We start from the raw sequence: 27,402 nt of genomic DNA, 5'->3' as shown, positions 1-27,402 counted from the left end.
TCCTTCTGCTGACTTTAGGACTTCTTTGTTCTTCTTTTTCTAATTCATTTAGGTGGAGGGTTAAGTTGTCAATTTGGGATCTTTCTTCTTTTTTGAGAAAGGCCTGGATTGCTATAAATTTCCCTCTGAGCACTGCTTTCGCAGCATCCCATAGATTTTGAGAGGTTGTGTCTTCATTATCATTTGTTTCAAGATAGTTTTTAATTTCCTTCTTGATTTCCTCATTGACCCATTGGTTTTTTAGTAGCATGTTGTTTAGTCTCCATGGAGTAGGTTTTTTCTCTTTCCTTTTCCCATGGTTGATTTCTAATTTCATGGCATTGTGGTCAGAGAAGATACTTGAGATAATTTCTCTGCTCCTAAATTTATTGAGATTCGCTTTATGTCCCAATATGTGGTCGATTCTTGAGAATGTTCCATGAGCATTTGAGAAGAATGTGTATTCTGATTTTTTTGGATGTAGTGTCCTGAAGATATCAATGAAGTCTAACTTTTCTATTGTTTCCTTTAGGATCTCTGTTGCTTTATTGGTTTTCTGTCTAGAGGATCTGTCCATTGATGTGAGGGGGGTATTTAGGTCTCCTACTATGATTGTATTCTCATCAATATCTCCCTTTATGTCTGTTAATATTTGTTGTATGTATCTGGGTGCTCCTATGTTTGGGGCATATATGTTGATGATAGTAACATCCTCTCCTTGGATGGATCCCTTAATCATTAAATAGTGTCCTTCTTTGTCTTTCTTTATGTCTTTTGTTTTAAAGTCTATTTTGTCTGATATGAGCGTTGCAACTCCTGCTTTTCTGTCATGTCTATTGGCATGAAATACTTTTCCCCAGCCTTTCACTTTCAATCTATATGTATCTTTTGTCCTAAGGTGAGTTTCTTGTAGGCAGCATATTGAAGGTTTTTGCCGTTTTATCCACTCAGCCATTCTGTGTCTTTTGATTGGGGCATTCAGTCCATTGACATTTAAGGTGATAATTGATAGATGATTATTTATTGCCATTTGATCCTCGTGTTCCAGTTGATTCTATGGTTCTCCATTCTTCTTTTTTTTTTTTTTTTTTTTGGTTGGATGGTCTCCTGTTATTATCTGCTTGAGTGTATTTTTTTTTTTCATTTTTTGCAAATGCAATATTTGGTTTTGGCTTGTGGTTGCCCTGTTTTTTAAGTATGCTAACCCCTTCCCATAACTGTGTGTTTTAGCCTGATGGTCCTGTAAGTTCAAACACTTCATTATTATATTAAAATTAAGAAGAGAGACATACATACAAACAAAAAGGATTATTTACCTCCTAACATCCCTTGCCCACATTTTATGGTTTTGATGACTCTTTTATTTTTTTCTTTTTAATTTTATTTTGTTTGAAGCATGTTCATGATTAAATCTGTATGCTGGCTTATTTGAGTGACTGCTCTCTGATTGTATCTTCCTCAGTCCTAGTTCTTCCTCTTCTTCTTCTTCTTCTTTTTTTTTTTTTCTTTTCTTTTTTCTTCCCTTTCCTTCCTTTCTTTTTGGTTTAGAGAAGCCCTTTCAATATTTCCTTTAACCTGGGTTTTGTGTTGCTGTATTCTTTAAGTTTTTGTTTGTTGGGAAAAATTTTTATTTCCCCTTCTATTTTAAATGATATTCTTGCTGGATAAAGTATTCTAGGTTGCATATTTTTTCCTTTGAGCACTTTAAATATCTCTTGCCATTCCCTCCTGGCCTGTAGTGTTTCTGTAGAGAAATCAGCTGATATTCTTATGGGGGTTCCCTTGTAGGTAACATTCTGTTTTTCTCTTGCTGCCTTTAGGATCCTCTCTTTATCACTAACTTTTGCCATTTTTATTATGACGTGTCTTGGTGTGGGTCTGTTTGGGTTCAGTTTGTTTGGGGCCCTCTGTGCTTCTTGTATCTTGAATCCAGTATCCTTTAGATTTGGGAAGTTTCCAGCGATAATTTCTTCAAATATATTTTCCATTCCTTTATCTTTTTCTACTCCTTCTGGAATTCCTATTATGCATAGATTGGCCCGTTTTATATTATCCCATAGGTCTCTTATATTGCTTTCCAGTTTTTTGATTCGGTTTTCTGTCTGTTGACCAGATTGAGTGATTTCCATTATTCTATCTTCCATATCACTGATTCGTTCTTCTGCATTATTCATTCTGGTTTTTACTGCCCCTAGTTCAGTTTGCATCTCTGCAAATGAATGTTCTAGTTTTTCTTGGCTCCTCCTTATATTTTCTAGCTCCTTTCTGAGGGTATCTGCATTGCTGTTCATATCTTCTCTTAATTCCTTCAGTATTTTCACTATTTCTCTTTTGAACTCCAGGTCTGTCAGACTGCAGAGATCAGTTTCATTGTTGACTGTTTTAGGTGAGTTCTCCTGTTGGTTTGACTGGGGGTGGTTTCTCAGCTTCTTCATCTTGCTTGTTGTCTTCTTTCTCCTGAGGGAGTTGTACTCTCCGTTATCGGGTAGTGTTTGCCTTGTCACTGCCCTGGAATATTTCCTGAGGGCTGTCGTTGTTGGTCAATCTTTTTTTGAGGCAGTGTGGCTTTTCTGGAGTGTTGATGGGACTAACAGTGTTTCTTTGAAGCAAAGGAGGACTTCCTGAGGGCAGACAGGACTGGGAGGTCCACCCCACGATTGTAGCAGATTTCACTTGGTTCTCAGCACCCCCTGGGGTCTTGGGCGGGTAGCAGGGCCCTTGGAGACTCAAGAGGTTCCTCCCCAGGGCAGCCCGACTCAGAAAGACCGTCTGAGATCTTTTCCCGATTCCGCCAGGCTTGTTGCAGCTTTTCTGGGCTGCAGGGGGTCCTGCCTGGAGCTGGCAGTCCTATGCAGCTGGTCCACTAGGTCTCAGCACCCCTTGGGGTCTTGGGCGGGTAGCAGGGCCTTTGGAGACTCAAGAGGCTCCTCCCCAGAACAGCCCGACTCAGAAAGACCGTTTGAGATCTTTTCCCGATTCGGCCAGGCTTGTTGCAGCTTTTCTGGGCTGCAGGGGGTCCTGCCTGGAGCTGGCAGTCCTATGCAGCTGGTCCACTAGGTCTCAGCACCCCCTGGGGTCTTGGGCGGGTAGCAGGGCCCTTGGAGGCTCTAGAGGCTCCTCCCCAGGGCAGCCCGACTCAGAAAGACCGTCTGAGATCTTTTCCCGATTCGGCCAGGCTTGTTGCAGCTTTTCTGGGCTGCAGGGGGTCCTGCCTGGAGCTGGCAGTCCTATGCAGCTGGTCCACTAGGTCTCAGCACCCCTTGGGGTCTTGGGCGGGTAGCAGGGCCTTTGGAGACTCAAGAGGCTCCTCCCCAGAACAGCCCGACTCAGAAAGACCGTTTGAGATCTTTTCCCGATTCGGCCAGGCTTGTTGCAGCTTTTCTGGGCTGCAGGGGGTCCTGCCTGGAGCTGGCAGTCCTATGCAGCTGGTCCACTAGGTCTCAGCACCCCCTGGGGTCTTGGGCGGGTAGCAGGGCCCTTGGAGGCTCTAGAGGCTCCTCCCCAGGGCAGCCCGACTCAGAAAGACCGTCTGAGATCTTTTCCCGATTCCGCCAGGCTTGTTGCAGCTTTTCTGGGCTGCAGGGGGTCCTGCCTGGAGCTGGCAGTCCTATGCAGCTGGTCCACTAGGTCTCAGCACCCCCTGGGGTCTTGGGCGGGTAGCAGGGCCCTTGGAGACTCAAGAGGCTCCTCCCCAGGACAGCCCGACTCAGAAAGACCGTCTGAGATCTTTTCCCAATTCGGCCAGGCTTGTTGCAGCTTTTCTGGGCTGCAGGGGGTCCTGCCTGGAGCTGGCAGTCCTATGCAGCTGGTCCACTAGGTCTTAGCACCCCCTGGGGTCTTGGGCGTGTAGCAAGGCCCTTGGAGACTCAAGAGGCTCCTCCCCGGGGGAGCCCGTCTCAGAAAAACCGTCGGAGAATTAGGTCGATCTATTCACGGCCTGGCTAGGCTTGTTCTAGCTTTTCTGGGCTGCAGGCCTTTTCCAGGGGGCTGGTGGTGTTTGGTGCTGCTCTGTGGAAGTGTAGCCCCTCCAAAGGGCAAGCAGGCCTGTGCAGGGAGAGCCCCTGCGGTGGTAGGCTTCAGGCAATTGTTGAGGCCAGCCCTCCTGGATGGCAGGCAGCCCCAGGTTCGGCGAGAGCGTAGGGGGTGGCGGGGGTGGGGGGAGGGAATGCACTGGGAAGCACAGCTTTCTGCTAGCTAGCGGGCCTGTAAGCTTGCTGTGGCGTGGGGGGTATTCTATGGGGACCCACCCCTTCTTCTCTCCCCTCCCCAGCACGGGCGCAGACCAGGCTCTTCTCCCAGGTTCCCTCTGAGGCGGCTTTCCACTTCCCCGCCCCTAGAGTATTGCTCCCTTCCTCTGCGACAGCTTTGTTTTCTAGTCTCCCAGGCAGTCTCTGCCCCGTCAAATGGTTTAGAGACCTCCCAAGCAGTTTCCGCTCTTCCCCGCCCCCCTAGCCCGGGGACTAATCTCTGGAGCCGAGGTCTCGGTGCCCAGCCCCCCCCCCCCAGGCGTCCCCCGGCCCTTTCTTGGGGACTAACCTTCGGAGGCGAGGTCTCGGTGCCCAGCCCCAACCCAGGCGTCCCCCGGCCCCCTCTCGGGGACCAACCTTCAGAGCTGAGGTCTCGGTGCCCAGCCCCCACCCAGGCGTCCCCCGGCCCTTTCCCGGGGACTAACCTCTGGAGCCGAGGATTCGGTGCCCAGCCCCCACCCAGGCGTCTCAATTTTTGGTGACTGTGCCCGTAGTTCAGATGGTCCGTTGGGTTCTTGATCGTTTTTCCGTACTCCGACTTACTGCTACACTCTTCTCTGCATCTGGAGATTCCTCCGGTTCGTTTGATCTTTCCCCCGGTAGGAGACTTTCCAGGGTTCGGGATCCCTTTCTCCTCCGCAGTTCCCTTTCGGGAGCGCCCGTCCCGCTCGGATTCACCTTCTCTCACTCTCCTCTTTTCTCCCGTTCTGCCCAATAATGTCACGAACTTCTTGCCGTTATTGGAGTTTAGGTTCCTCTGCCAGCGATTGGTTGTTGTTCTGTGCGAGTCATTTCTTCTGTAGATGTGCTTTTTTTGTTGTGTTTGTGGGAGAGGGCGAGCGTGTCCCCCTACTCCTCCGCCATCTTGTCCTCTATAAATATGTTTTTTCTTAATCTTTAAAGTATATCTTAAAAATCTTATTCTTTTCTTTTTCTTTTTTTTCTGTACTATTTTATTTTATTTTTAATTTTAATTTTTATTTATTTTTTTCCACTGTACAGCATGGGGACCAACTTACACATACATGTACACATAATTTTTTCTCCCATTGTTGTGTTGCGATGTAAGTATCTAGACATAGTTCTCAATGCTACACAGCAGAATCTCATTGTAAATCCATTCCAAGAGCAATAGTTTGCATCCCTTAACCCCAAGCTCCAGATCCCTCCTACTCCCTCCCTCTCCCCCAGGCAGCCACAAGTCTGTTCTCCAAGTCTATGATTTTCTTTTCTGTGGAAATGTTCATTTGTGCTGTATATTGGATTCCAGTTATAAGTGATATCATATGGTATTTGTCTTTCTCTTTCTGACTTATTCCACTCAGTATGAGAGTCTCTAGTTCCATCCATGTTGCTGCGAATGGCATTATGTTGTTCCTTTTTATGGCTGAGTAGTATTCCATTGTGTATATATAACACATCTTCCTAATCCAATCATCTGTCAACAGGGGTCGAGCCACAGCCACTGTAGAAGCAACACGGAGTAGTTATGCTGTGAGCCACACGGGACGTCCTTATTCTTTTCTAATAAATTTTGAACATCACTTTTTAGAAGGCTTTAAATTTAATTAAGTAAGATCCTTTAAATATTTTCAATTAAATTTGTAAGGATAATCAAACTTTTATTTTTTTTTTTGTTTTTTAATTTTATCTTCAATTTTTGACCTAACAAAATATTACTTCCAAAATTGCTATTCTTATAAATCTCACCAATTAAGCTTAGAATAACTTCATTTTTCTTTGTATTTCAACATTATTTACATAAGTAAAAGTGCTTTATGTCTTTCAATTTAAAATCATTAATCTCAGTCAAATACTCAAGTATATATTTAATCTTGTAGGTATTATAATATATCAAAATTTCCTCAATGATTTTAAAGACTAAATATGTGCCAATTATTTCTAAAATTAAAAGGAAATATTAATACTAAATTTTAAAATCACCTTCACTATTTCTGCCCTTAATTATAATTATCTCAAGGTTATAAAAGCCTTCACCCACTAATTCATCATACCCAGGAATCTGAGGTGACTCAAAAGCTTCAGAGCTCAAGAAAATTTTTTCTCGAGCCTCAGAGAGGGTGTCTTATTACTTTCTATACTTGTTTTAACCACAAAGAACCCATGTAGCCCTGAGTTTACCTAATCTTCTATTTACAGATGTTTGAAATCCTCACTAAAATTACGGCTCATTTGAGTACCTATAGAAAGTACCCAAAAGAGAAAAGAGTCAAAGCATATCAATACAAGAAACCAAACAAAATGCAAAGGAAGATAGCAAGAGAGGTAAAGACAAATAAAAACATTACAAAACTAAGAGAAAACTAAATCCTTCTCTATGAAAAATTACTTTAAATGCAAATAGATTATTTGATCAAAAGACTTCACTATTCATCAAGGAAATGCAAATAAAAGTCATAATGAGATATTACTTTACCTTGTTAGGATGGTTATTTGCAAAAAGACAAGTGATAACAAATGTCAGGGAAATGTGAAGAAATTGGAACCATTTTACACAGTTAATGGGCATGCAAAATGGTAGTGTCATTATGGAAAATAGTATGGAGGTTACTCAAGAAATTAAAAATAGAACTCTCATATGATCCAGCAAACCCACTTCTGGGTATTTATCCAAAAGTATTGAAATCGGGATCTCAAAGAGGTGTTAGCACTCCCATGCTCATTGCAGTACTATTCAAATGAGCCAAGATGCAGAAACAATCTAAATTCCCATTGACAGAGGAAGGGATAAAGAAAATGTGGCATATACATGCAATAGAATACAATGAAGCCTTAAAAAAGAAGGGGATTCTATAATAAGCAACAACAAGGATGAACCGTGAGGACATAAGACTAAGTGAAATAAGCCAGTCACCGAAATACTAATACTATATGATTCTACTTATATGAGCTATCTAAAATAGTCAAATTTATAGACTCGGGTAATGGAATGGTGGTTGCCAGGTGGTGGGAGGAGGGAGAAATAAGTTACTAAACAATGCATAAAATTTTAGCTAAGTAAGGTCAATAAGCTCTGTGGATTTGCTGTTTAACATCAATAGTCGATAATGTACTATCCACTTAAAACTTTGTAAAAAGTGTAGATCTCACGTTAAATGTTTTTAACAGGAATTCTCGTCGTGGCTCAGCAGAAATGAATCTGACTAGCATCCATGAAGACACAGGTTTGATTCCTGGCATCGATCATTGGGTTAAGGATCCAGCGTTGCTATGAGCTGTGGTGTAGGTCGCAGATGTGGCTTGGATCTGGCGTTGCTGTGGCATGGGGCAGTGGCTATAGCTCTGATTTGACTCCGAGCCTGGGAACCTTCATGTGCGGCAGGGGTGGTGCTAAAAAAAAATGTTTTTAACACAATAAAATGAAATTTCAAAAATTAGTTGGAATTACGTCCTTTTAGGTACTTTTTGGGTTTTCTCAGGAGTTCAAGGTGGGGCTAGAAACCATGTTTGTCATCTCTCAATGATGACTGTAGATTTTTAGAAATTACTTTTTTTTTTTTCTAATTTTACAGCTGCACCTGTGGCATATGGAAGTTTCTGGGCCAGGGATTGAATCCAAGCCACAGCTATGACCTACGCCACAGCTGCAGCAATGCTGGATCCTTTAACTCACCTGGCTAGGCCAGGGATCAGAGCTACACCTCTGCAGCGATCCAAGCCACTGCAGTTGGATTCTTAACACAACCCACTGCCCCATGGCAGGAACATCCAAAATTACTTTTTATTTAGATTTTTTTTAGGGCTACACCCATGGCATATGGAGGTTCACAGGCTAGGGGTCAAATGGGAGCTGTAGCCGCTAGCTTATGTCAGCCACAGCAACACCAGATCTGAGCTGTGTCTGCAACATACACCACAACTCAGGGCAACACTGGATCCTTAACCCACTGAGCGAGGCCAGGGATGGAACCCGTGTCCTCATGGACACTAGTCAGATTTGTTTCTGCTGAGCCACGGTGGGACTCCTTTATTTCGATTTTTAAATTTTCGTCTAAATGGAAATAACTTCTATGACCCTTAGGCATAGCATATTTTACAGCTTTTCAGCATTACTGTTTATTTTTTAAAATTTGATTTTCTAATATATTTTTAGCCAAACACGCCTGGTCTGCTTATTTAACCAGATATTTGTGGTTACAAAAATATATACGTGCAGTGACTTCTCTGACTTGATATAATTTTTCTGAAGGCAAATTGGCCAAAACTGAAAATTTAAAGCATTAGTTCACTTTAAACCTCTTGGTCTATTAGATTAATTTTACAACTTTCTAAAAGCAATTATGCTCAGCAAATTATTTTCCTTAGGAAAATAATTAAATTTATTGAATTTTAGTGATACTTATTTTATCTTTACAAAGATAGAAATTAAAGTGCTAAAGTAAATGCAAAACATGTTCTTTCCCCCAAATTCTTCAATTTTTTCAGAAGCTCCAACATTAAAATATCTCAACACAAATTTCTCATGTCTCACATCTCAAAGTTTCTAGAATATTAGCAAGCCATCTAAGCATATCTTATTGTTCCCACATCTTTAACATTTAAAAAAATCATGAAAATTTCCCATTGTCAAGTTGAAATGGCTATAGAAATTTATAGTCTGTCCTAGCATTAGAAATGAATCCTAATTTTTGCCCCTACCAATTGCTAGTTGCTTCACGCGAGATGTTTTTAATTAGATTTGCAGCCTTATTTGCAATTTGAAGTTCTGGGTAAACCTGTCTTGGCTCTCATAATAAACCCAAACCTCTACAAATACCGGATTCCATCTGCCATAGCCATAACCACAGTTTGAGAACTTTGCCACCTTGCAGGATTTTCACGCACATAAGCCAGATGTTCCCATAGATAAAGTTGCTGAGTGAGCTGGCTTTGTCTGTAGAAAAGAAATTTATCCCTGTAATTATCATATTCTGCTGACTATATAGGACCTAGCTTAGCAGATCTACAGTTGCACTTGCAGTTGGAATATAACTACTAGAGGTTTGTCTCATCACCTAAGTCTTAATCTTCCCAAACCTTTCTACTCCTGTGCATGCGTGCGTGCATGTGTGCGTGCGTGCGTGCGTGCGTGCGTGTGTGTGTATGTAAACTCAAAGTCTGGTATGCCAAATATATCAAAAGTTCATTCTTTTCCGTGTGTGTGTGTGTAAACTCAAAGTCTGGTATGCCAAATATATCAGAAGTTCATTCTTTTTCAAGTGGTAGGAAACTGACAGATGGCTGGAACCCAAGATCTCTAAAATTCAAACCCCATTTTACCATACCCATCATCTTTAAGTTTCCCAAGTTCATCCCAGGGAGATGTATGCAAGGAAAAGGACAAGGCAGGACCAATAAATACTTCATTACAGCTCCAAATATTAGTGTAATGTGATCATATATTCCCTTCTGCCTGATATTGCCCTTATCCTAAGGAATCAATATATCTGTACTTCTTTAACTTTCAGAAGTGTGAGAATTTTGATGCTGTATTACATGTTCCCATTGTTCATAGGTTGTGTTGGGCTGCAGTGAGTTGTAAGGTCGACTTTCCTGGGTATAGAAGCCCATGTATCAGAAATAAATATTGTAAGCTTCCCTCTTGGGCACTTTCACTCTAGGCTATACCCAAAGCACTCTAGAAGCAAAGATGAGTCCAAGGAAAAGTACTCTCACTTTAGTAGTTTTATAGTTTAGGGAAATAGAGAGGTTTTTCTGGGACAAAAGACCAGTGAGTATTACCAATATTTAGTAATAACCTTCTTATTTAACATTTACCCAGTATATCAGCCAGTTAATTCACTAGATATGTCAAGATAATTGTAAAAAGTAAGAAAATGAACAAACCATCCAGGTACAGATTTCCCTTTTAAGCTAATTCCTGGTTTGTGACAACTTTTGTCTTTCTCCCAACTTGCTCACAGTGTGACTACTTGTGGAATAAATAACATATGCACTAGAAATAAAGGTATATTTTTTTTCTGTAGTCTTATGTATGTCCTATAGATACTCTCCTTGTGTATAGTCTGTAGGAAGCTTTCATATTTTTCTTATAACTAATGTCGTAGCTTGCTTAGTCAGCAATGATGCTTTGGCACGCCTTTTCTGACAAATACATTACATGCTTAATGAATGCATACTTAATGGATAACTAGCTATCCCTGGTCTGGCAACTCTATAGCCATTCTTCTCTTGATATCAAGTCGAATGGCTTTCAAAGGTCTGTAAATGAAAATGCATATAAATCAGAACTAAGTTCCAGATTAATTATTTGGTAATGGCATATCACATGCCAGCACTCAATTAGCTAAAAAACTAAGCAGACAATCCCTCACCATCTAGCAACTCATTTATATTTATATTTTTCTGCAATAAGACCTCAATATGACTGTTATATTTTACCTTGATTTAAGATGACAAATTTGTATTCTTTGAACATTAATTATGGCTGAACATTCCTTGTCTCTGCAATAGCAAATAGATAGTTAGATGATCAATTCCAGCATCCTGCCATTTATCCTACTGGAGGCATTTAAAATAATTAGTTCATCTATTTTTCCCTTTAAAGAGTACTAAGTGTGGCTACTTGTGTCTGTTTGAAGGAATTATCACTAAAATGTGGGAAATAAAATTCAGGGTAGCACATAATGGGATATAAATCACAGCCAACAAAATGTTAGATTTGAGGGAATTCTCAAATGACTCCAAATACTTTGTCAAGACTCTCACTCACAGGTGCAGAATTCAGGGAGATACAGAAAAATAAAAATAAATTTATTTACTAATTTGCCATTGCTATTTTTCATTTAGCATTTAAGGCTCCAATTTTTACTATAGAGTTTTGGCAAAATAATGGAACATAAATATATATGTTGAAAAAACAAAGAACTCTTATAATTGAATAAAAATTGAAAATAAATTAAAACATTATAGAATCTTTCTCCACTTCATTCATATTTTTTTTTCCAAAGATTGGTAGATAATCTAGTCATTCAGAAAGAAGAAAGTACTGATGAGTAGGGCAAATATTCTGGGTAAAGGTTTAAATAATTTTGAAATTTTGTTTTATTGTTGTATCTTTATATAAACTGAAATGTTTGCAAGGATTTTGGAGGTGTGGAGTTTCATGGGATACAGATGGAGAGAAAGTAACTTCTGTTTCAGAATTTGCTTTCTTTGACCATCTTTAATTGCCAAGGGACCTATACAGAAATTGTCTCACTTGAAAAACCTTTTGTTTTTCTAGTTTCATTGATGTAGAAGTTAAAAGCTTCCACTTCTTATCTTGGGTCACTGCATCAGTTGAAAATACCTTTAAAGGGGACATAGACACACTGAGATTCAGTTTTTAAACTTTTAGAAAGGATGTGCTCTGGGAAAAAATATACACTCACAAGGTTTGAAAGGTTTTCAAGGGTGGAAAAGAAAAAAATGCCTCTGTATAGCTTAAGAGCTGAGTCAGTATTCTATTTACTCAACTGCTGGCCTGCATGGTATGATATAAGGAATTCTAGGAGAATTAATCTGCCTCAAAATATCCCTTCCTCATAAGTCAGGAATTTTACCCTTGAGTTTCCCCTTCAGAGTTCTGAATAATTTTCAGAAAACTTGTAAAGTAAAACAAATTGCATTAACAACATAACATCCAAACTGCTGTTTACTTTCTAGCTTAGCAGTTCCTGGAGAAAGGAAGTCCTTGGAGGTAACCAAGACATAGGATTAGAAGGAGGAAATAAACCCTGAGAAGAAGTGTAAGGGGCCAGTTTATCTTGCTTTATGTTTCTTTAAGGGCAAGATTGTTAAAACTCTTCAAATTAGAAATTTGTTTGTTTCTGCATATCCCCATCTTGCATTAGTCTTCCTAGTACACCCCAAATAAAAAATGAGGAGTTTCCCATAACTGCCATCAATCATCTGAATATGGAATTGGGACAAGGTGAGGTGGATATGACAGGTGCTTTAGTATCAAGCTGATTGAGTTTCAGCTTTTTCTGAATTCTTTGAGAATTCAGAAAAGAATTTTCTATCTTTGTGACTCAAAGAAGTCACCTAACCCCTCTAGTGTTTATTTAATTTATAAATAAATGTTATAGAATTTGACAGCTTTATGCAAAGTGTATAGAATTTCTTAGTACATGAAAAGTGTTCGGGAAATGTTAACTAAGAGGTATAGCGGAAAAGAGTTGGTTGGATGGAAGAGATTTCAGAGATGCATCTCTCCCTTAAATCTTTGGGATTAAAAATCCTATTATTCCTGTCAGTCAAAGGTGGTAGCCTCAGCCTCAGAGGTACTGCTCAAACAAATAAATTCCTTGAAATAAAGATAAGTCTATAGAATCACTTTTTGTAGAAGTTGACTAGTTCACTAGTTTAACAGAGAATGGAAAGAAATGTGTTTTGGAGTCATGAAATGATTATGATAATAGTACATTTAGATGTGTTCCTCTACTAAATTTAGAATGTTTCCTCATAACTGTGTTATTCAGACTGTTCATCTTGCTGATTTCAATTTGCAGAATCTTCTAGCTTATTCTAGATTCAAGTAATAACTCATCTCTCAGTGTTTTATGTTTTCCCCATTCACTCTTGACATTTTCACTGTGAATTGTCCAATAATAGATATCATTATTTTTTCATTCTTTTAGCCTTTAAAAATATGTAATTTGAGAATAAAATCTTAATATTGCTCTATTATCAGCACCTGTTCTCCTCTGTTCTGTAAAGATTTGACATTTCTCTACTAGAAATATCTTCTAATGAGGACCTTCTTCTCCTGTGATTTGCAGACCTCACTAACATCAACAAAATCTTCCAGGGGTAGTTTTCATTCCTTGATAATCTCCCATTCATTCCAATTTATAAATCAATGATGTTCTTTATTATTTTATATAAAAACAGAATTTCCTTCCCTGCCATGTTACCAAGTCTACTTTATCTGGCTTTCTGTGAACTTTCCTTGTATAAGGTCGATGATATCATGTATACAGTTTTTAATACCAATAACACTCATCATTTTGTTTGTTCATTTGTTTTTGCTTTTTTAGGGCTGCACCTGTGCATGTGGAAGTTCCTAGGCTAGGGTTTGAATTGGAGCTGCAGCTGCCATTGTACACCACAGCCACAGCAACACCAGATCTGAGCTGTGTCTGTGACCTACACTACAGCTCACAGCAACGCCAGATCCTTCCTTCACCCACTGAGTGAGGGCAGGGATCTGACCTGCATCCTCGTGGATACTAATCAGGTTCATTACTGTTGAGCCACAGTGGGAACTCCAAGACACTCATCATTTTAATTATCTTTCCAAAGATCATCTTACTTTACTTTCTTTTATTTCTCTTGTTATTTCTCTAATTCCTTTGCTTAATGGCAAGCATTCATTAAGTTGTATTGATTTGTTATTAATAGATAATATTTGAACAAGTTGAATTGAATATTAGAACTACTATATACTTTTAAAAAAATTAACCTGAGGGGTTACTTTAGGCAAGTCAATCAGTTTTCTAGTAACCAAATAAATCCTTATAATAATAAATCCTTATAATAAAAATAAGCTAATAATAGCTGTCTTTAAATTCTCATAGACCTCAAGATTGGAAGATTCATCTAAAAATAGTTCCCAAGAATGGTCTGGAAACTACTACTTTCTACGCTAGTCCTCTAAAAAACCCCAAGTTAGTTTCTGGTATTATTTTATCCTAATATGACTCTTCTTATGCTTGTGATTTTGGGTTAAATTAAGAATTTCATCTTTAAATCAATTTCAGATAACCATCACTCATTTTTTAATAATAGCAATGTCAAATTAGTTATTTGGAGCTAGTCTGATTTTTAGGAGGGAAAAGCAGAAATGAGTTGGATAGAGCTGTATAATTATTCAGAGTATGGGGCTGGAGGCCCACACAGGTATTAAACTACAAAATGTGACTGAAAGAAGGGTGATTTTTAAAATTACATTCGAATAAGAGATTTTCTAATGTAGCTTCCTTAAATCACTCTATTTTATCTGACTGAATATTAAACTTGACATATGACTTTAAGAAACAGGGTTTTAAATATCCTATTACATCTTCATCCTGTATGGGACAAGTTCCTTCTAGAAAATTTGTTTCAAATAACTGACTCTTTTTTTTAAATTTTATATAATGATTTTTATTTTTTTTCCATTATAGCTGGTTTACAGTGTTCTGGTCAAGTTTCTACCATACAGCATGGTGACCCTGTTACACATACATGTATACATTATTTTTCTCACATTATCATGCTCCATCATAAGTGACCAGACATAGTTCGCAGTGCTACACAGCAGGATTTCATTGTAAATCTATTCCAAAGGCAATAGTCTGCATCTATTAACCCCAAGCACCCCATCCATTCCACTCCCTCCCCTTCCCCCTTGACAACCACAAGCCTGTTCTCCAAATCCGTGATTTTCTTTTCTGTGGAAAGCTTCACCAATATATATGCACCTAATATAGGAGCATGCAGATACATACAACAAATGCTAACAGACATAAGAGGAGAAATTGATGGGAGTGCAATCATAGTAGGAGACTTTAATACCCCACTCACATTAATGGACAGATCCTCTAGACAGAAAATAATAAGGCAACAGAGATCCTAAATGGCACAATAGAAAAGTTAGACATTTTCAGGACATTACATACAAAAAAATCATAATATACATTCTTCTCAAGTGCACATGGAACATTCTCAAGAATTGATCACATACTGGGGCACAAAGCTAACCTCAACAAATTTAGAAGTATAGAAATTATTTCAAGTATCTTCTCTGACCACAATGGCATGAATCTAGAAATCAACCACAGGAAAAGAAATCAGAAAAAACTGACTACATGGAGATTAAACAACATGCTACTAAAAAACCAATGGGTCAATGAGAAAATCAAGAAGGGAATTAAAAAATACCTCAAGATAAATGATAATGAAGGCACAACCGCTCAAAATTTATCGGATGCTGCAAAATCAGTGCTCACAGGGAATTACATAGCAATACAGGCTTTTCTCAAACAAGAAGAAAAATCTCAAATCTACAACTTAACCCACCACCTAAATGAATTAGAAAAAGGACAAACAAAACCTAAAGACAGCAGAAGGAAGGAAATCCAAAATATCAGAGAGGAAATCAATAAAACAGAGATTTAAAAAACAATAGAAAAAATTCAGTAAAACCAAGAGCTGGTTCTTTGAAAAGGTAAACAAAATTGACAAACCTCTGGCTAGACTCACCAAGAAGAGGAAAGAAAAAACCCAAATAAACAAAATAAGAAATGAAAAAGGAGAAGTCACAACAGATACTATGGAAATGCAAAAAACCATGAGAGAATACTAAGAACAATTGTATGCTAAGAAATTTGACAGCCTAGAAGAAATGGACAACTTTCTAGAGACTTAAAACCTGCCAAAACTGAATCAAAAAGAAATAGATCAACTGAACAGACCAATCACCAGAAATGAAACTGAATACATCATAAAAACACTCCCTACAAACAAAAGTCCAGGACCAGATGGCTTCACAGGAGAACTCTACCAAACATACAAAGAGGAACTTATACCCATCCTCCTTAAACTTTTTCAAAATGTTGAAGAAGAAGAAACACTCCCAAAGACATTCTATGACGCCACCATCACCCTAATTCCAACACCAGACAAAGATACCACCGAAAAAGAAAACTCTCAGCCAAGATCTGTGATGAATATAAACACAGAAATTGTCAATAAACTTTTAGCCAACTGAATCCAACAACATATCAAAAAGATCGTACACCATGACCAGGTGGGATTCATCCCAGGTTCACAAGGATGGTTCAACAAAGGCAAATCAATCAACATCATACACCGCATTAACAAAAGAAAAGTCAAGAATCACAAGATCATCTCAATAGATGCAGAAAAAGCATTTGACAAAGTCCAACATCCATTCATGATCAAAACTTTTACCAAAGTGGGTATAGAGGGGACATACCTTAACATAATCAAAGCCATTTATGACAAACCCAGAGCAAATATAATACTCAATAGAGAGAAGCTGAAAGCCTTCCCACTAAAATCTGGAACAAGACAGGGATGCCCACTCTCACCACTGTTATTCAACATCGTACTGGAAGTCCTAGCCACTGTAATCAGACAGACAAAAGAAATAAAAGGCATCCAAATAGGAAAGAAGAGATAAAACTGTCACTGTATGCAGACGACATGATAACTATATATATAGAAAACCGCAAGAACTTAACCCAAAAACTACTTGAACTGATCAACAAATTCAGCAAAGTAGCAGGATATAAGATTAACATCCAGAAATCAGACACATTTCTGTATACTAACAATGAAATATTAGAAAAAGGATGCAAAAACACAATACCTTTTAAAATTGCACCCCAAAATATCACATACCTGGGAATACACCTGACCAAGGAGGCAAAGGACTTATATCTCAAGAACTGTAAAATATTAATCAAGGAAATTAAAGAAGATGTAAAGAAATGGAAAGGTATTCCATGCTCCTGGGTTGGAAAAATTAATATTGTAAAAATGGCCATACGACCCAAAACAATCTACAGATTCAATGCAATCCCTATCAAATTACCCATGACATTTTTTGCAGAACTAGAACAAACAATCCAAAAATTTATATGGAACCACAAAAGTCCCGGAATTGCCAAAGCAATCCTGAGGAACAAAAACCAAGCAGGAGGCATAACTCTCCCAGACTTCAGGCAATATTACAAAGTCACAGTCATCGAGACCGTGTGGTACTGGTACCAAAACAGACATACAGACCAATGGAACAGAATAGAGAACCCAGAAATAAACCCAGACAACCATGGTCGGTTAATCTTTGACAAAGGAGGCAAGAACATCAAGTGGGAAAAAGTCTGTTCAGCAAGTCTTGCTGGGAAACCTGGACAGCTGCATGCAAATCCATGAAACTAGAACACACCCTCACACCATGCACCAAAATAAACTCCAAATGGCTGAAAGACTTAAATATAAGACAAGACACCATCCAACTCCTGGAAGAGAACATAGGCAAAACATTCTCTGACCTCGACCTTATGAATATTTTCTCAGGTCAGTCTCCCAAAGCAACAGAAAGAAGAGCAAAAATAAACCAGTGGGACCGAATCAAACTGACAAGCTTTTGCCCAGCAAAGGAAACCGAAAAGAAAACAAAAAGACAGCTTACAGAATGGGAGAAAATAGTTCCAAATGATGCAACTGACAAGGGCTTAATCTCTAGAATATGGAAGCAACATACAACTCAACAGCAAAAAAGCCAACAACCCAGTGGAAAAATGGGCAAAAGATCTGAAGAGACTGTTCTCCAAGGAAGCTATAGAAATAGCCAACAAGCACTTGAAACAATGCTCAACATCCCTGATTATTAGAGAAATGCGAATCAAAACTACCATGAGGTACCACTCACACCAGTCAGAATGGCCATTATTAATAAGTCCACAAATAGCAAGTGCTGGAGCGGGTGTGGAGAAAAGGGAACCCTCCTGCACTGTTGGTGGCAATCTAAGCTGGTACAGCCACTATGGAGAACAGTATGGAGGTACCTTAGAAAACTATACATAGAACTACCATATGACCCAGCAAGCCCACTCTTGGGCATATATCCAGACAAAAGTTTCCTTAAAAAAGACACATGCACCCGCATATTCGTTGCAGCTCTTTTTGCAATAGCCAAGACATGGAAACAACCCAAACGTCCATCTACAGATGATTGGATTAGGAAGAAGTGGTATATATATACACAATGGAATCTTACACAGGCATCAAAAAGAATGAAATAATGCCATTTACAGCAACATGGATGGAACTAGAGACTCTCATACTGAGTGAAGTAAGTCAGAAAGGGAAAGCCAAATACCGTATATTATCACTTATATCTGGAATATAATATACGGGACAAATGAAATAACTAAATTCTAAACTGTATTCTTTCACAGAACCATAACATTAGGAAGGCCCTTGGATTTCATCTTTTTAACTCATTTCTTTTTTATAAGAGGATTCTATCTCATAGAGAATAAGTGATATTTTTTCAAGGTCATAAATCTCATTATAACAGATTTGTAACAATAAACCAGGTTTTCTGACAACACGGTCTCTATACTTGCCCACTGCAAAATGGAATTACTTGCATTTCTTCTATTTTTGATATAATGCTAAATGACTTTTCGGATATATGTTGACCACTGACTAAGTGTTACTTAATAGGAATATTTCTAAAAGTTACAGATTTCTATTCTTAATTATGATTTTATTCTAAATTCTTCAAAATGATTTTTTTAATTCTTTTGTTTGCATAATTCAAGTCCATCACTTGAGACTAGACTCTGGCCTCTCTACAGATGACATAATTTTTTTTCTATAATACTATGTATATGTTTGCCATTCATTTCCAACCAGAAATAAGAACATTCAGGAGAGCAGGAAATCATTATATTCTTTTTATTTATCCAATTATAACTCCATTCTCCCTTTGCTTATCATCATAATATACATAATGAGGCACCACTTACCCTAGTTTCAATGTAATATACTGACTCCAGTCAAGCTGCTTAGAAACATGTCGGGCTGCTCAACTCCATTAGAGTTCATCTTTCCACAACTCCTCTGAAGGAAGCTCAAGCATTCAGTCATAACAAAAACAAAAAAACAAAAAAACAAGAAAACAACTGATCTTGGTGTTCCTGTTGTGGCTCAGTGGTTAATGAATCTGACTGGGAACCCCAAGGTTGTGGGTTCGAACCCTGGCCTTGCTCACTGGGTTAAGGATCTGGCATTGCTGTGGGCTGTGGTGTAGGTCGCATACGTGGCTTGGATCCAATGTTCCTGTGGCTGTAGTGTAGGCAGCTACAGGTCTGATTAGACCCCTAGCCTGGGAACCTCCATATGCCACGGGAGTGGCCCTAGAAAAGGCAAAAAGCCAAAAAAAAAAACCAAACAAACTGATCTTAATAAGACTGAAACATTTCAACAAGTGCCTGTTCCCCAAGTCCCAACTCATATATTTAAATTGCTTAAACAGCTTCCATTTCATCAACTTATTTTTAGAATCGTACTTTTTCAATATGTTATTGGTCACAAGTCTGAGAACAGCAGGGTTAATATAGCACATGGAAGAGTTAGCCCATCTGTTCAAGTTTCCATCCAACCATGTCATTTTATGAGCTCTCTCTAGGAGACTTTTGGTTATCCAATTTGTAATACTCTCTAATATAAACAGCCTGGTATCACTTGAGAAGCTTAGTGAGCCAAGCCAAATCATAGGAAATTGTTGGCAGCAAGTACAGATAATTAGAAATGCTTTAAAATGCATGTATTATATATTATTTTCTCTTTACATTTGAGACACAGGTAGTACATATTTATATATAAAAATTGGAAACACAAATAAACAAAAAAGAAATGACTTAAAATTACTCATAATTTTACCCCACAGAGTATAACATTGTTAACTTGGTATATATTCTCCCAGATTTTATCAATTCATATATAGGAATGTATAAATATGGAATTATAAAAATCTCCTATATAAATTTTAAAAAATAATTTTATTTTTACCTCACAATACAAGGTGAATATTTTCTCCTATAAAAATATTTCTCCCTAGATATTGAATATCCATATTTATATCCAGATGATAAATTTTTTAAATTATTAAATACGTTGAAATTACTGAGTACTTTTAATAATAAGTATAGGTTATGTATATTTTTCTAAAATATTTCAAAATAAATAACTTTTAAATCATGATTGTAAATAGTTCCTGGATAGTCCCTAACATTGAATACAAGCAGTTTGGGATTTATGATTCTAGCTGAATTTAAAAATGAATGAATTGATTGACACGTGGATTGCTTAACATGATAAATTAGACCTGTAATCCTATGTCTTTCTTAAATTGTCTTTCTTGGCACCCAGTGGTAGTACAAACATTCCTAATCACAGGACTAGTATATTTTAATGGTGGAAATGCTAAAGGAAGCCCATAATGTATAAAACAGGTTATATGGAGGAAATAAAAAAGACAAGTCATATTGGATTATAAATACATAAGACAGGTTCTGTCCTTTAAAATAAGGTACAATTTTCTCTAAGAGTTTTATAGTATCTGGCCATACATTTAGGTCTTTAATCCATTCTGAGTTTATTTTTGTATATGGTGTTAAGTGTTCTAATTTCATTCTCTTACATGTGGCTGTCCAGTTTTCCCAGCACCATTTATTGAAGATACTATCTTTCCTCCACTGTATGTTCTTGTCTCCTTTGTCATAGATTAGATGACCATAGGTACTTGGAATTATTTCCGGGCTTTCTATCCTGTTCAATTGATCTATATTTCCGTTTTTGTGCCCATATCATATTGTTTTGATAACTTTAGCTTTGTAATATAGGCTGAAGTCAGGGAGCCATATTCCTCCATTTCCGTTTTTCTTTTTCAATATTGCTTTAGTTATTCAGAGCTTTTTGTGTTTCCACACAAATTTAAAAATGCTTTGTTCTAGTTCTTTGAAGAATGTACTTGGTAATTTGATAGGGATTGCATTGAATCTGTAGATTTCCTTTGGCAGTACGATCATTTTGACAATGTTGATTTTTCCAATCAAACAGCATAGTATATCTTTCCATTTGTTTGTGTTATCTTTGATTTCTTTCATCAGTCTTATAGTTTTCAGAGTATAGGTTTTCTGTCTGTTTTTAGGAAGGTTTATTCCTAGATGTTTTATCTTTTTGATGCAATGAGCAATGGGGTGGTTTCTCTGATTTCTCTTTCTGATCTTTCATTGTTAGTATATAAAAACGCAATCAAATTCTGTGTATAAATTTTGTATCCTGCAACATCTCCAAATTCATTAATGAATTCTAATGGTTTTCTGGTAGTGTATTTTCTGTTTTCCAAGTATAGTTTCATGTCATCTGTAGATAGTGATGCTTTTACTTCTTCTTTTCCAATTTGGATTCCTTTTATTTTCTTCTTCAATTGCCATTTCTAGGACCTCCAAAACTATGTTGAATCCTAGTGGTGAAAGTGGACATTCTTGTCTTATTCCTGATCTTAGTTGAAATATTTTCAGTTTTTCACCATTAAGAATGATGTTAGCTATGGGTTTGTCATAAGTGTCCTTTATTATGTTGAGGTAGGTTCCCTCTATGCCTACTTCTGGAAAGTTTTTATCAGGAATGGGTGTTGAATTTTGTCAAAAGCTTTTTCTGCATCTATTGAGATGATCTTATGGTTTTTTGTTTTTTTTTTCAATTTGTTGACGTGTTGTATCACACTCATTGATTTGCAGATGCGCAAATGTTGAAAAATCCTTGCATCCCTGGGATAAATCCCACTTGATCATGGTGTATGATCTTTTAAATATATATTTGTATGTGGTTTGATAATATCCTGTTGAGGATTTTTGCATAGAGGTTGATAAGAGATATTGGCATGTAATGTTCTTTTTTTGTGGTATTCTTATTTGGTTTTGAAGTCAAGGTAATGGTGGTCTCGTAGAATGAGCTTGGGAGTGTTCTTTCCTCTGCTAATTTTTTGCGTTTCATATAAATAGGTGTTATCTCTTCTCTGACTGTTTAATAAAATTTACCTATGAAACCATCAGGTCCTGGACTTTTATTTATTGGAAGTGTTCTAATCACATTTTCAATTTCAGTACTTGTGATTGAACTATTCTCATTTTCAGTTTCTTCCTGGTTCAGTCTTTGTATGTTATACCTTTTTATAAGAATCTATCCAGTTTTTTCTGGGTTGTCCATTTTATTGGCATATACTTGCCTATAGTAGTCTTTTATGATCCTTTATATTTCTGTGGAATTAGTTTTAATTTCTCCTTTTTCCTTTCTGATTTTATTGATTTGAGCCCTCTCCTTTTTTTTCTTATTGAGTCTGGCTAAAGATTTATCCATTTTGTTGATCTTTTCAAATAACCAACTTGTGGTTTCGTTGATCTTTTATATTTTTTTCTTTTCTTGATTTCCTTTATTTCTGCTTTGACCTTTATGATTTCTTTCATTCTACTAATTTTGGGATTTGTTTGTTCTTCCTTATCTAGTTGCTTTAGGTTATTAATTTGAACTTTTTCTCATTTCCTGAGACAAGATTATATTGCTATAAACTTCCCTCTCAGCACTGCTTTTGCTGTATGTCCCATAGCTTTTTAATTGTTGTACCTGCATTGTCATTTGTCTCTAAGTATTTTATAATATCCTCTTTGATTTCTGCAGTGAAAGGCATCCATTGGTTGTTAGGTGGCATTTTGTTTAACTTCCAGAAATTTGTATTTTTTGCTCTTTTTGTCTTGTAGTTGATGCCTAGTCTCATAGCATTGTGGTTGGAGAAAATGTTTGAAATAATTCCAACTTTTTATAATTTTCCAAGGCTTGATCTGTGGTCCAAGATGTGATCTATCCTGGAGAATATTCTGTGTGCACTTGAGAAGAATGTATATTCTGCTGCTTTGTGGTGGATTGTTCTATAACTATCAGTTAAATCTATCTGGTATATTTTGTCGTTTAAAGCCTGTGTTTCCTTGTTGATTTTGTGTCTGGATGATCTGTCCATTGATGTAAGGTGAAAGTCCCTCACTAGTATTGTGTTGCTGTTGAGTTCTCTTTTTATGGCTGTCAGCAGTTGCCTTATATATTGAGGTGCTCCTATGTTAAGTACATATATATTTTCAATTGTTATATCTTCTTCTTGGATAGATCCTTTGGTTGTTTTGTAGTGTCCTCCTTTGTCTCTTGTGACTTTATTTTAAAGTTTATTTTGTCTGATATGAGTATTGCTACTCCTAGTTTCCTTCAATTTCCAATTTCATTTAATATTTTCTTCCATCCACTCACTTTCAGTCTGTACGTGTTTTTAGGACTACAGTGGGTCTCTTATAAACAGCGTATATATAGGTCTTGTTTTGGTATCCATTCAGCCAGTCTGTGTCTTTTGGTGGGAATATTTAATCCATTTACATTCAGTGTAATTATGGATAAATATGTGTTTATTGCCATTTTGTTAATTGTTTTGGTCCATTATATTTCTTTGGTTTGTGGTTCCTGTGAGATTTGGATATAACCAACTACATGTGTGCAGAAGTATTTTGGGTTGCAGTTTTTTTTTATTTTCAGATGCATTTTCAATGTTATGCATTTGTCTTTTCTTCTCATGTTTGCTACTTTTGTTATAATATTTGTCAATGGATGATTTTCTACCTGTATATCATCTTTGTCTTTACCAGTGAGTTTTCTCATTTGAAACTTTGTTTCTAATTGTGAATTTTTATTTTCTGTGTAGAGATGTTCCTTTAGTAGTTGTTGTAGAGCTGGGTTGAGAGTGCTGAATTCTCCTAACTTTTGCTTTTGGGAGTCTCTTGATTTACCCATAAAATCTAAATGAGACCCTGCTGGGTATAGTTTTCATGGTTCTAGATTCCTTCCATTCATCATCTTGAATATATCTTGCCATTCCCTTCTAGCTTGCAGAGTTTATGCTTAAAGATCAGCTGTTGGTCTTATAGGAGTTCCCTTCTATGTTATTTATTATTTTCCCTCATGGCTTTTAATTTTTTTATTTAAATTTTGTCAGATTGGTTAGTATGTGTCTTGGTGTGTTTATCCTTGGTTTATCCTGTGTGGGATTCTCTGTGCTTCCTCAACTTAAGTGAGTGTTTCCTTTCCCATATTAGGGAAGTTTTTGGCTATAATTTCTTTGAATATTTTCTCTGGCCCTTTCTCTCTCTCTTCTCCTTCTGGGATCCCTGTGATACATATGTTGATATGTTTCATGTTGTTTCAGAGATCTCTTAGACTCTCCTCAGTTCTTTTCATTCTTTTTTTATTTTTTTCCGTGGCAGTGATTTCCACCACTCTGTCTTCCACATCTCTTATTCATTATTCTGCCTCCTTTATCCTGCTGTCAATTCCTTCTAATGTATTTTTCATTTCAGATGTTGTTCTATCCAACTTAGTGTGCTTGTTCTTTAAATCTTCTATCTCTTTGTTAAACATTTTTGTAACTTCTCTGTCTGTGCCTCCATTTTCTCCCCCAAGATTTGGATCATCTTTACCATCATCACTCTGAATTCTTTTTCTGGTGGATTACCTATTTCCTCTTCAGTTAGTTGGTTTTGTGTGATTTTTGTCTTGTTCCTTTCTCTGATAGCTATTTCTTTGTCATTTCATAATATCTAACTTTCTGTTTATTGTCCCCTTGAAAGCAGGTATGTAGATACAATGGCTGGTGCCTAGTCTTGGAGTTCTTAGGGGTGGTAGCAGCTCACATATACCTAGAACTGCTAGGAATGGTGTCCATGAGTAGGCAGTGGTTCATGGTTCACAGGATTTCTTTTGTGGCAGGGTGGGGCAGCGCTGGTTCCTGTGAGTCTTCTTGCTTCCAGGTAGCTCTCAGGATGATTTCCTGCAGCTGGCAACATCAGCAGCTGCTCCTGAAGTCCCTCTCTGTGTTAGGAAGGCTCTTGGAATTGCTCTCTGTAGCTCTGGGGGCAGGTGGCTTTCTGTAGTCACTCTCTTGGTTTGTCCAGTCTAGGGACTAGTCTCTGTGGCTCCAAGGTATGGGATGCTCCTTATCTGTTGCTAAAAGGCTCTCTTTGTTGCTGTAGGCCCTGTACCATTCTAGTGGCCCCTCCCCCTTCTAGGCAGATGGAAAAGTGCTCCCCATAGTCACTGCAAAGTAAAACATGTGTTAGCACAACCCTCTCAACTCCTTTGGCTAGCCTTGCAATGTACCTGCTATCATGGTCCCCTACTTGATTGTTGGTTGGGATCACAGAGCTCATGCTACTTCTGTGGATCCTTTGTGCTGTTTTCAGAAATAACTTCTCCACTCCATTTGGACTATACACAGTCCAAAGTGAAGAGAAAAATCATTTAAAATAATGCATTTAGAAAAATACAGATTTTTAACAAAAACATCAGGCAATCAAGAGAGCTGTGACAGTGTCTGTTTTGAAACCAATGTAAAAGGCATGCAGTCTTTTCTAAGATTTTTTTTCAAAAGAGGATATTGATTTACAGATATGAATAAAAGACACTCATCCATTGATAGATACTTAGGTTGTTTCTATATCTTGCCAATTGTAAATAATGCTGCAATGAACATGGGGATACACATATCTGTTCAAGATTCTGATTTCATTTCTGTCAGATATGTAACCAAAAGTGGAATTGATAGATGACATGTAGTTTTATTTTTAAGTTTTTGGGGACCCTCCATACTTTTATAGTGCGTACTAATTTACATTCCATATGCAAAGCATCTCTAATGCAGGTGCAGGATGCAAATAACATATATATGTATGCCATTTGTAGCTCAGCATTTTGGACACTGGACCTTGTTATTTTTAAGCATAAGCAAATAATCTGGGGGAAAGGAACTAAACAGGTTCAGGTTCACATTGATATGTTTTTTCTCTTTTCATAATCTTGGATCCTCAAATTCTGGCTACCTTGGTGACTTTCCAGTAACTTCACATAGCTTACCTTTTTTCAACCAGACTTTTAATTGTATTTGGTGAAAGGTCTGCTACAAGCTAGTTTGTTATTCCCAGAATTAGATGTTCTCACATTATTGGTAGGTATCATTGCTGAACTTAATTGAAGTGTAGATTGAATATAAATTTTGATACCCTGCCTATTTTCAACATTATGACACAAGCCTTTCTCAAGTCATTTTAAATTTCATAAACATAACTTTAATATCTGAATTATATTGCATTATATGGATATCTTTGAATTAACTACTTTTCAATATTGAGCTTTTGCTTGTAGTTAAAGTTTGTAAAATTCTTACAGAAATATCATTCTCTAACTGCATAAAGTGTTCATAAAATGTTAGATTTGAGTCATAGTCATGATGATAAATTCAACTTGTATATCTACTATGAGCATAGATCACTGTTTCGTTGCTGCAACAGATACAAAATATAAAGTGATCCCTGTCCTTCAGACAACATATTTGGAGAAATGAAACAAAAATTAGAAAAATAATATAGGCCAGCTTTTCCTCAGAACTTCATGAATGGTACATATAATAATTAGAATGGGAATAGTTTTTGGAAGGGCAGGAAAAGCTATGAAGACACTGTGATCTGAGATAGGTTGGATTTTAATGAATGTGTTTGAGCAAGCATTTAGCTAGATATGAGCAGAGAAAGGGGGAACTGGGCTAGATGGCAGGAAACCTTATATCTTGTGAATAATGGGGGTCCTTGGAATACAAAGAATGGTGGGAAAAGGTAGGACTCTCTGGCATCAGACTGTAACCTTTTGCTCATCATGCCCTTGCTACAATAAAATTAGTCTTGCAAATAAGAAGTACCCATCATGCACTGATGCCATGACACTTCTTATTCAAGACCAAATAAAGACAAAAATACCTTCTCCCCTTGGGAAGGTGAAGTTGGGATGAAAATCAGGAAATAAAATACAACCCCATCCCTCCTCAATGAATTGTCTACACAATCATTGTTACACTCCATATAACAAGCTTGCCAAGGAACTCAGGGCAGCTGCTCACCTGAACCTACCTGTGCTCCCTCTTAAGAGTGCAGTATCACTTAATGAATCTTTGCTTTGTTTTTTTGGCCTCCTGGTTTCATCCCTGAATTCTTTTTGTGATGAGACAAAAACCTACTCTCTGGTAGCAGAGTGAAGGCTGAAGACATTTAATTATTTTCTAGATTTTTTTCTTATTTTTAACCTAAGATTTATTTTGGTGGTATCATTCCTAAGACATGTAAGTTTGCATTTTCCTCTCTATGAAAAAAAAATCATTGATGGAGGTTTCATGGTCTATAAATCTGTTTCAACTGGATAAATGCATTTAACCAAGGATGCTGTATTACAGGAAGTTTGCTGACAAGTTGCAGAGCTGACAACCTTCTATATGCAAGTATTAGAACAGTGTTTTGCTTTGCCGGTTTGAAATAAGAAAACTTTATGATCGTTATTTTTTTCCCCTGTGCCCGGAGGTAAAGGCAGGATATGCATATTGAGCAAATGACTAACAGTGGTTTAGAGAAGAGATAGTGCACCAAGACAGAAAATCCCCAAAACCTTAAGTGAGCAAGAACGTATCAAATATTTGCATGTATACTATTTTATTTATCACATTACACTGTAG

At 37.4% G+C, this 27,402-nt stretch overlaps 1 long non-coding RNA gene across 10 annotated transcripts in view; it reads left to right on the top strand.

Moving 5' to 3' along the window:
• LOC106509776 (uncharacterized) overlaps positions 1 to 27,402 on the top strand; it is a 705,874-nt gene that overhangs the window by 214,382 nt on the left and 464,090 nt on the right. The window lies entirely within an intron of this gene.

The sequence above is a fragment of the Sus scrofa genome, chromosome 3 (genome assembly GCF_054392235.1).
Source record: "Sus scrofa isolate SSC_HxYL_T2T_F1_AM1 chromosome 3, Sscrofa_HxYL_maternal_Yorkshire_Landrace_v2.0, whole genome shotgun sequence".
Classification (NCBI taxonomy): Eukaryota; Metazoa; Chordata; class Mammalia; order Artiodactyla; family Suidae; genus Sus; species Sus scrofa.
The sequence above is the reverse complement of the archived record's forward strand: the minus strand, read 5'-3'. Positions and strand labels throughout refer to the sequence as shown.